This window comes from Uranotaenia lowii, chromosome 1 (assembly GCF_029784155.1).
Source record: "Uranotaenia lowii strain MFRU-FL chromosome 1, ASM2978415v1, whole genome shotgun sequence".
NCBI classification, from domain to species: domain Eukaryota; kingdom Metazoa; phylum Arthropoda; class Insecta; order Diptera; family Culicidae; genus Uranotaenia; species Uranotaenia lowii.
The window spans coordinates 212,725,159-212,733,569 of NC_073691.1; the positions used below are offsets into that span (position 1 = coordinate 212,725,159).

Consider the following 8,411-nt stretch of genomic DNA (forward strand, 5'->3'; position numbering starts at 1 on the left):
ACGAAAAATTGGCGCTAAAAAATACTTGGCACCAAATACAAACTCAAGCGGACACTTTCTGGCGTCGATGGATTCGTGAATACTTGCCGGATTTGACTCGGCGTACAAAATGGCAGAGTGAAACTCGACCGATTTGCGTAGGAGACTTGGTGATCATTGTGGATGAGGCTAGAAGAAATGGTTGGGTCCGCGGACGTGTTAATGAGGTAATTCCAGGGCAAGATGGGCGTGTAAGAAAGGCGATTGTTCAAACTCATAGGGGGCTCACTAGGCAATCGGTCTCCAAGCTAGCTGTACTTGACGTTGGGGGTGAGGTCTCAAAGTTAGCTGTATTTGAAGTTGCGACTAAGGGTAACCCGGGATCATCCTGACCAGTGTTACGGGGGGGAGGCTGTTGGCAACTGGGAGCACTGCCAACTTTGAAGCGGCGCGACATTTTCGACGCCAAATACTAAACTGCAGTTCAGCGGCCAGCCGCGACGCTTTCCCGTTTGACAGCTACGAGTTCCGGGAAAAAACTTACACCACCCATTCAAGAAGAGTCAAACAGATAGCTTTATTTCTATTCTTCGTGATTAAAACTATATCTACCTATTTAAACTACAATTGAAAAAAACTACCTAACCTAAGCTAAAACTATTGCCGAACCAAGTGCAGTGAAACAAACGAACGATAACCAGACAGTGGCACGTAAACAGGTTTGTGAATCCTGCCCTACACGAAATGTTGTGTTGTGCTAACCTCAATTTTTCTACGCATCACTAGCTAGTTTTCAGTGAGACCTTTTCGGATTCATCCGGCCCAGTGTAGAGCATAGTACTGTGCTAAACAACAACGTGTTCCATCCAGCGCTTTCTAGCTCGACTATTGTTCCGGCTCTTCCAGCCTAGTTCATAGAACTTAGCCTTCTCAAGCCGCATCCGAGTAACAGGTTAAATAGAATGTCGCTACATGCTAAACGATCATGCTAACCTTTATCCTTCTCAGCAGCTCGTGAATCGTTTCGGCTCATCCAGCCAAGTTTATCGAACTTAGCCTTCTCAAGCCGCGTCCGAGTAACAGCTCGTGAATAGTTCCGGCTCCTCCAGCCAAGTTCCGAGAACTTTGCTCTATCAAGCCGTGTAACACTATCAGGTTAGCAATTCCCGCTGCATGCAAAAACGGTTCATGCTAACGCTTTCTTTCATTAGCAGCCTTGGTCAGCTTTGCCTAGAATCGTTCCGGTTGTAGGGAAATCGACTCGAAACACTGATTTTGTAAGTCAAATTACTATAAAACTAAAATTATGTCATCTTACCAAAACTCAATAAATTACAGCTTGAAGCTGCTTTGCTATCAAGACCGGTGTCTTTTTCCCCTCCTCCCCTACATACAACTCGGAACACATTCTATAGTCCTATTTGCGGCTAGTAGTATTTGTTTCACAATTCAGGGCGTTTCACTAACACTTTTTCATTTTGGGAACATTAACATCAAAAACGACCGTGTTCATCGGCCGGCTGTTCGTTTTTCGCACTGGAACTTTTGGAGGTTAATTGTCCCGTTCTTGTCCGTACACGCCAGTGAGACGCCAGTTAATGTGCGTGAGAAATGTCAAAAACAACTCTATAGAAACTTTATGAGTAAGGAAAACAAAATTTGTTGTTCACCGTAACACTAGTCAAAAGTGTCTCCCAATCAATTCCTTAAGCCCTCTCCCAACTAAAATTGTTTTGCTAGGATGCAGAGGTAACCTTGGTCCTAAAGCACAAAATAGATCTTTCATCCTTTTCTCTTTCTTCCAATCTATCTATTGACTACTAGGACGTGGCCGGCGCCGTTATTGACGTTAAAAGAGAGAGCACCAGTTTTGAGCAGTGTGAATGAGCTGCTAATCCCAAGCACCATTCATTTGACCTCTGAATAAAATTGATGGCCTCGGTCAATCACGGAGTAGCAACCATTGGCGATGTGGAACTTGTTCTACTGAGCCACGCCAGCGATCGTGGAGCTCGAAATGATTGTTATCATAATTTGATTTTTGAACAAGTCATGCATACATTTTTTTCAATCATGCATTTCGGGTTTAACGGTTTAAGGTGGATGTTAGTAGTTAATCAAGCTAAGCTAAGCTAAGCTAAAAAAGTGTTTTAATCGGTTTAGAAATGATTATGTTGGGGTTTTTAGTTTCTAATTTGATAAATTTTTTACGCTGCAAAGGAATTTTTGATACCGAACATGCTTCGAAAAAAAATCTCAGATATTTGTGAAACAATTTAACAAGTATTATATATAAGAGCGTTTGTACTATGACTCAGACTTTAAAAAATTCCAAATTAAGGAAAAAAAACGGTGTAAATGTGTAAAAACTACAACCGAAAAAGTACTGAAAGTCACATTGATAATAAAAATATTTTAAAAAATATCCTCACCGATAAAGTTTTTCGTTAAACAAAAATTATTTTAAATCATATGAAACTATAAAATACTTCTGATAATTTTTTAGCGAAAAACGGAGTTTTGAGGGTTAATTTATTCTTAAAAAGATGAAAATTTCTTCTTAAACAGATGATGAACACAAGAATCGGGGATAAAGTTGATTGATGAAGAACTGGGTTTTCAAGTTCTTCCAGAACAAAAAGTCTCAAATACAAACTTCAGGCTCGTTTAACGACCTCTTCCCGGGGTCCAATCTAGCCAAACTTTGGCATGGGACCTTGTACTTGGTCAAGAATCAATTTCAGTCTGCAGCGCATAACATTTTCAAACGTTGGGTCATTTGGGGCACTCTAATGTTTATGGATAAACACGACTTTGGAATTTTTCGCTTTCAAATTTTATAAACTAGCCACGGTGTATCTTGTCTATCTTGAAGGATAATTCCCTGGCTACAACTTTGCTAAAGTTATCAAAGTGATACAAATCGAGAGAAATAAGTTTTCATGGGGTCTCATCGTGAAAAAATAACTTTATTCATTCAAAACTGAATAGTTCATACTTTACGCAACGTGTAGCAAAACCTTTAAATTTTAAATTTAATCTTATGATTTATGTCTTGGTACAATTCGTACCTGAAAATTATCAAATTTTCAAGATGATGAATAATTTTACATAAACATGAGAATCAAAGAAAAGGAAGGACAAAAGCCGTAAATATCATGAATTTTCTCGAAAAAGATACAACGGCTCACTGATAGGATTTGAACTCGCAATCTTCTCTTCAGTACAACGGCGCATTAGCCATTTACACCATGGTACAAGTCGGAGCGTACAACTCGAGCTTCATCGGTCGACTGCTAAACTTTCTTTTCGGTGAGCTGTTGTGTCTTTTGCTAGGAATTCCAGATATTTACGGCTTATGTTCTTCCTTTTCTTTGATCCTCATGTTTCTCTAAAATTATCCATCATCTCGAAAAATTTGATACTTTAAATTTAAATTTGTGCAAAATGTAGGTACACATTTTGCACAAATCGAAAATATAAAGTATCAAATTTTCATTGATTTTAAAAAGTATTTCTAAGCTCTACAATTTATTCGGTTCATGACAAGATCAACTATTAAAAGTATTGTTTATTGTTGACATGAAAAGTAAAGAGATGACTCATCCAGATGGACCGAAAATGTAGAAATGTACTTTAAATTTTTGTTTTTTTATTGTCATTTGTGAAATCTGTGAAAATATTTTCATCACTACCTACCAGTAAACATAAAACTTTCGAAAAAAACGAAATTAGAAAAATCACAGAAAATCTTAACTCTATGTAGGTATTTATTTTGAATCTTTATCTCCTTTTGATATTTCTAAACAAACAAATGAACCACTCAAAAACTGTTGAACAAAATTGTGTTGGTGATCTTTACTCCCAAAATTCAGCCTTTACTCTACTCATGTGTTCATGGTATTTATATAAATATAGAACACGAGCGCAATGATTCGATTTGAGACCGTCGGCATAAACCTCTCAAAGCAATTGTATTGCGTATAAATGAAAGAAAAAAAATTAAAACTTTTTCGAGTCCCTCCCAATCCCGTAACAACAACCATTAGACTGCCCTAAATGGCCTAGTAAAAGGCCTAGTGGGGGAAAAGTTCATATAACGCCCCATGTGGCTAATACGCGCCACCCTTGTTTTGAAGAATGTGGAACATTTTAAGCCTGCAAAATATTACCAATTTGTTTTAAATGCTGTGATTGGTCTTGGCAAGTATGATTTTTTCCTTAAAATGCCCCTGTGTCGTGATAATTTCACAATTTAGGTTTTTCTTCATTTCGATCTAAATTTTAAAACACTTTCAATAAGGTGTCACAAAGCAGAGAAAAACGAATAAGACAATATTTTCTGACACATCGATAGATGAGAATCTAAACTATGAGTTTATGCTAAAAAATCATACTGAACTCGCTAAGGTATGCTTTTTATGGGTATGTTCTATCACATCCCATGCGCTCGTTATAACGCGCCAATCGTAGTAGGCTGAAAATAGCATTAATTTTTCAAAAAGGCCAATTTTTATTAAAAATGAACAAAAAATCGAAAAACCATATTTTAAGCGTTTATTCTGCCCAAAGAATCTACTTTTCTTTTTTTTTTAAATTTTGATTAGTCCATTTTGATTTTCTTTTCAGTCAAAGTGTCTGTAAGTATTGGTGTGTTTTCGGTCTTCGGCTGCTTTCGGGTGTGTTCGGTTGCTAGGCGCGTATTCAGGGTTGCCAACATTTATTTTCAAAAATCAGGGAACTTGCGAAATAAAAATCAGGCAAAATCAGGCTACGTAAAAGTAACGGAAATTCCGCTCAAAGTAATGACCTTTTTTTTTTTTTTGGTCATCGCTCCGCATTTACACTCCAATATGTGTTGTTGTAAGCCTACTTAGTTGAATAATTCATAATTCTGCTGCATCAAAGCAATCAAAAGATTCCCTTCAATTCTCTTTTTCAATAAGAATTAACGGGAATCTTTCGATTGCTTTGATTCAGCCACATTTTCACTTTTTCGTTTCAGCTATGGTACCTACTCCAGTTCCTTATTACCCATTTTCATGACATTCGCAAAAATCAGGCAAAATCAGGCATATTTTCAAAAATCAGGGAAATTCAATGGCTTATCAGGTTGTCAGGCAGAGCCTCGAAAAATCAGGCAACGCCTGAAAAATCAGGCACATTGGCATCTCTGCGCGTATTAAATACACAGCGGCGCGTATTTGCAAATTTGCAACACAGTTTTGTTCTGTGGCTTTTAATATGCTTTTTAAAAATCAAGTTTTTGAAGCAACTATAGCAATTTCAGTAATAAAAAATCATAGGCATTTGTAGAAAACACTCTTCTTCAACGATTACACCCATTTTACCACAATTTGTACGTGGAATTCATAGGAATTCAGCGATTCGCTTAGGGGGCGCATAATAGGGCATGTTCCCCTACAGGATCTCATGCCAAATTTGGGCCAGATCGGATCACGGGCAGGGGTCGCTTAACTTTTTTTCCGGGAATTTAACAGCAAGCTGTCATTCATGGAATGGGAATGGAATGGGAATGGAATGGGAATGGAATGGGAATGGAATGGGAATGAAATGGGAATGGAATGGAAATGGAATGGGAATGGAATGGGAATGGAATGGGAATTGAATGGGAATGGAATGGGAATGAAATGGGAATGGAATGGGAATGGAATGGGAATGGAATGGGAATGGAATGGGAATGGAATGGGAATGGAATGGGAATGGAATGGGAATGGAATGGGAATGGAATGGGAATGGAATGTGAATGGAATGGGAATGGGAAACGAGAAACACGCACAACACAGCGCTCGGTATATCATTCAACAATATCCTCGCTGGCTGATTGTTTCCATCCTGCATCGTCGTGTGTAGGGATATGAGATATGTTTTATTTGGTTCCTTTCAGGCATATGCAATGTAGTTGCGCTAGAAGTTGAATGCTAGCTTGTTAGTGCTAGTCCGACTTAGAATCTTATGCCGATAACTCCACCTAAAGGGCAGGTCATTATTGGAGTAGAGTATTATTTGTAGGTGTAACATCGGAATGTAAATGTAAACAATTTCCAAAAAAAATCCTTAAGGGGGGGGTAGGGTCTAACACTTTCAAAAAATCGATTTTTTTATTTTTTTTATTTTCTTATTGTAAAACATTTCAAGAATGTTGTGTCAAATTTTCAAGTCAATTGAAGCAAAACTGTAGAAGTTATAGGCCTTTATCTCCTCCTATCTAATACTGCAAGAAAGCAGGGGCAGAAACTTCAAACGCGTTTTTCTCGAAAGCACATTTTTAAAGTCCGTGGACATCGTCATTTGAAAACTACTTATCCGATTCTTTTCAAATTTGGAACATATTTTCTACATATAAAATACCAGACCCCAACGTTTTTCTTTTTTGATTTTTTTTACCTTGGGGAGATTTTACAGGTGAAAAATGGCAGATTTTTAAGTGAAAAATCGTAGTTTTTACTTCAAACAGCCACAAAAATTTCATATAAATATTTTTAAGTTAAATAAAAACGTTGGGGTCCAGAAAAACATCTATTAGAAATATTTTGCTCTGATTTTTTGACTTCAGATGATTCTGTGCTGAGATACAGTGTCCACCGCAAATCCTGTTTTCTAAAAGGCGGCATCCATAAATTACGTAACGCAAAAAATGCACTTTTTTGACCCCCTCCCCCCCGTATGTCACAAATCGTAACGCTTTGACGTACCCCCCTATGAAAATTACGTAACGCTGATAATTACCCCCCCCCCCCTCATCTTCTCTCGTTTTCAAATACTGATTTTCGAAGTTAAAAAAAATTTATCGTACATTTTTTTAACGTTCTTCAAAGCGTAATTTATATCTATACAAATCGCTTCTTAGTACTCATTGATGATAACTCTCTCATAAAATACATTGATTGTCTTATTACGAGTTGCTCTGTGTTTGTTAACTGATGATCCACCTTGTTTACTTTATTTTGTGACAAGAGCATAGCTTGCAAGATATACTCCACTTAGTAAGACTCGTCAGAATAAACAAAATTGCATTTTTTAAATCAATTGAGAAAAAATAGTAAAATTTCCGATTCAATTGAGTTCTTGGGGGTAGATGTACCTCATATTCGGTTTTGCAACGGTTATTTCACGGATATTCAAAACACATTTTAAGTAATCTATCTATCAATCTTAAAAGAGGAATGGTTACAAACCAGTTTCAATCATGTTGAAGCTTACTAATTTTAAACTGATTTTGGTTTGCATATCATCCTTCAAAAATTAAATGACATAAAAAAGCTGCGATGACACTGAAATTTTTAAAGAAAAAATCGTTACGTAACGATGAGCATACCTCCCCCCCCTCCCCTATGTCACAATTCGTAACGCTCGAGCTTACCCCCTCCCCCCCCTAGGAGCGTTACGTAATTTATGGATGTCCCCAAAGGCATCCTCGAAAGTGCTCCGTCACCGGCTCATTTTTCAATATATTTCTACGAAAAAATTACTAAATGTTCTTTTAACAATGCTTTGTATAATGCAAAAAATTTGAATACATTTGTTTGAACGATAGCTCCAGAAAAAAATCTTGAAAATGGTGTTTTTTTATACCCGTTAGACCCTACCCCTCCCTTAATAAAGTTTTTTTGTGCCAGGTATATTTTATAAACATTCTCACATGAAATATTGCCCAAAATATGAATTATTCTACTTCCAAGAAAAGTAATAGTAGCTAAATTATATTTTCCTATTCTTCTCCTGGATTTCAAGTTTTGATGAAAAAGGCTCAGTAACTGTTAACAAGTTTGTATGAAATATGAACGAACAGATGATCCTTTGCTTCAAAATTTGCATGAAATAAGACTTGCACGTTGCATGAAACAAACGTATGGATGTTCAAATCAGGAGCAAATACTAACTTCACTTCAACAACGTATTGCAATGATTCCATGGAAGGGACGAAACGGATCCGGTTTAATCCATCAGCCCCCAGCCGAAGATAGTGTGAAACAAGCTGGGGTAGGAACATCAGATACAGCTTCCATCGCTTCCATAAGCTTCCTCCGGGGAAAATGGGGGCGCGCTCCAATCCAAAATAGCACCCAGCTGATGACGAACTGCTTGCTTGCTACCCGCTTAGAATGGATTCATCGAAAACCATCTAACATACGACACGACACGATGGGATTCGTCGTTGGATGATGAATCAGACGTTCAATGCTCGGGTATGCAAAGTGTTGATTATTTCTATGTTAATCAGAATAAGCTGAAAGATGCTGCCATGGTGCAAGATTTCGATTCCATTCCACTGAGACGAACTGGCGAAAAGGGTTCTTCTTGTGAATTCAGCTGACATCAGCTGACTGATGATGCGCGATGATCTATCACGTTTTCGGGTGACGAGATAATGGGTCACCGAACACGGGTTGAAACAGTCGAAGGTTCCA

The 8,411-nt window shown here is 37.6% G+C and overlaps 1 long non-coding RNA gene across 3 annotated transcripts; it reads left to right on the plus strand.

The window, feature by feature from the left end:
- The first annotated feature begins 37 nt into the window (after positions 1-37).
- LOC129739925 (uncharacterized) lies at positions 38-1,384 on the plus strand. 3 transcript variants are annotated; one of them, XR_008736017.1, is made up of 4 exons: positions 38-698; positions 766-931; positions 991-1,256; positions 1,318-1,384. It is a non-coding gene; the product is annotated as an uncharacterized LOC129739925 (long non-coding RNA). The 3 variants fall into 3 exon arrangements; XR_008736018.1 differs by having other exon boundaries at positions 38-931; positions 991-1,134; positions 1,194-1,256; positions 1,318-1,334; XR_008736016.1 differs by having other exon boundaries at positions 38-931.
- The last annotated feature ends 7,027 nt before the right edge of the window (positions 1,385-8,411 follow it).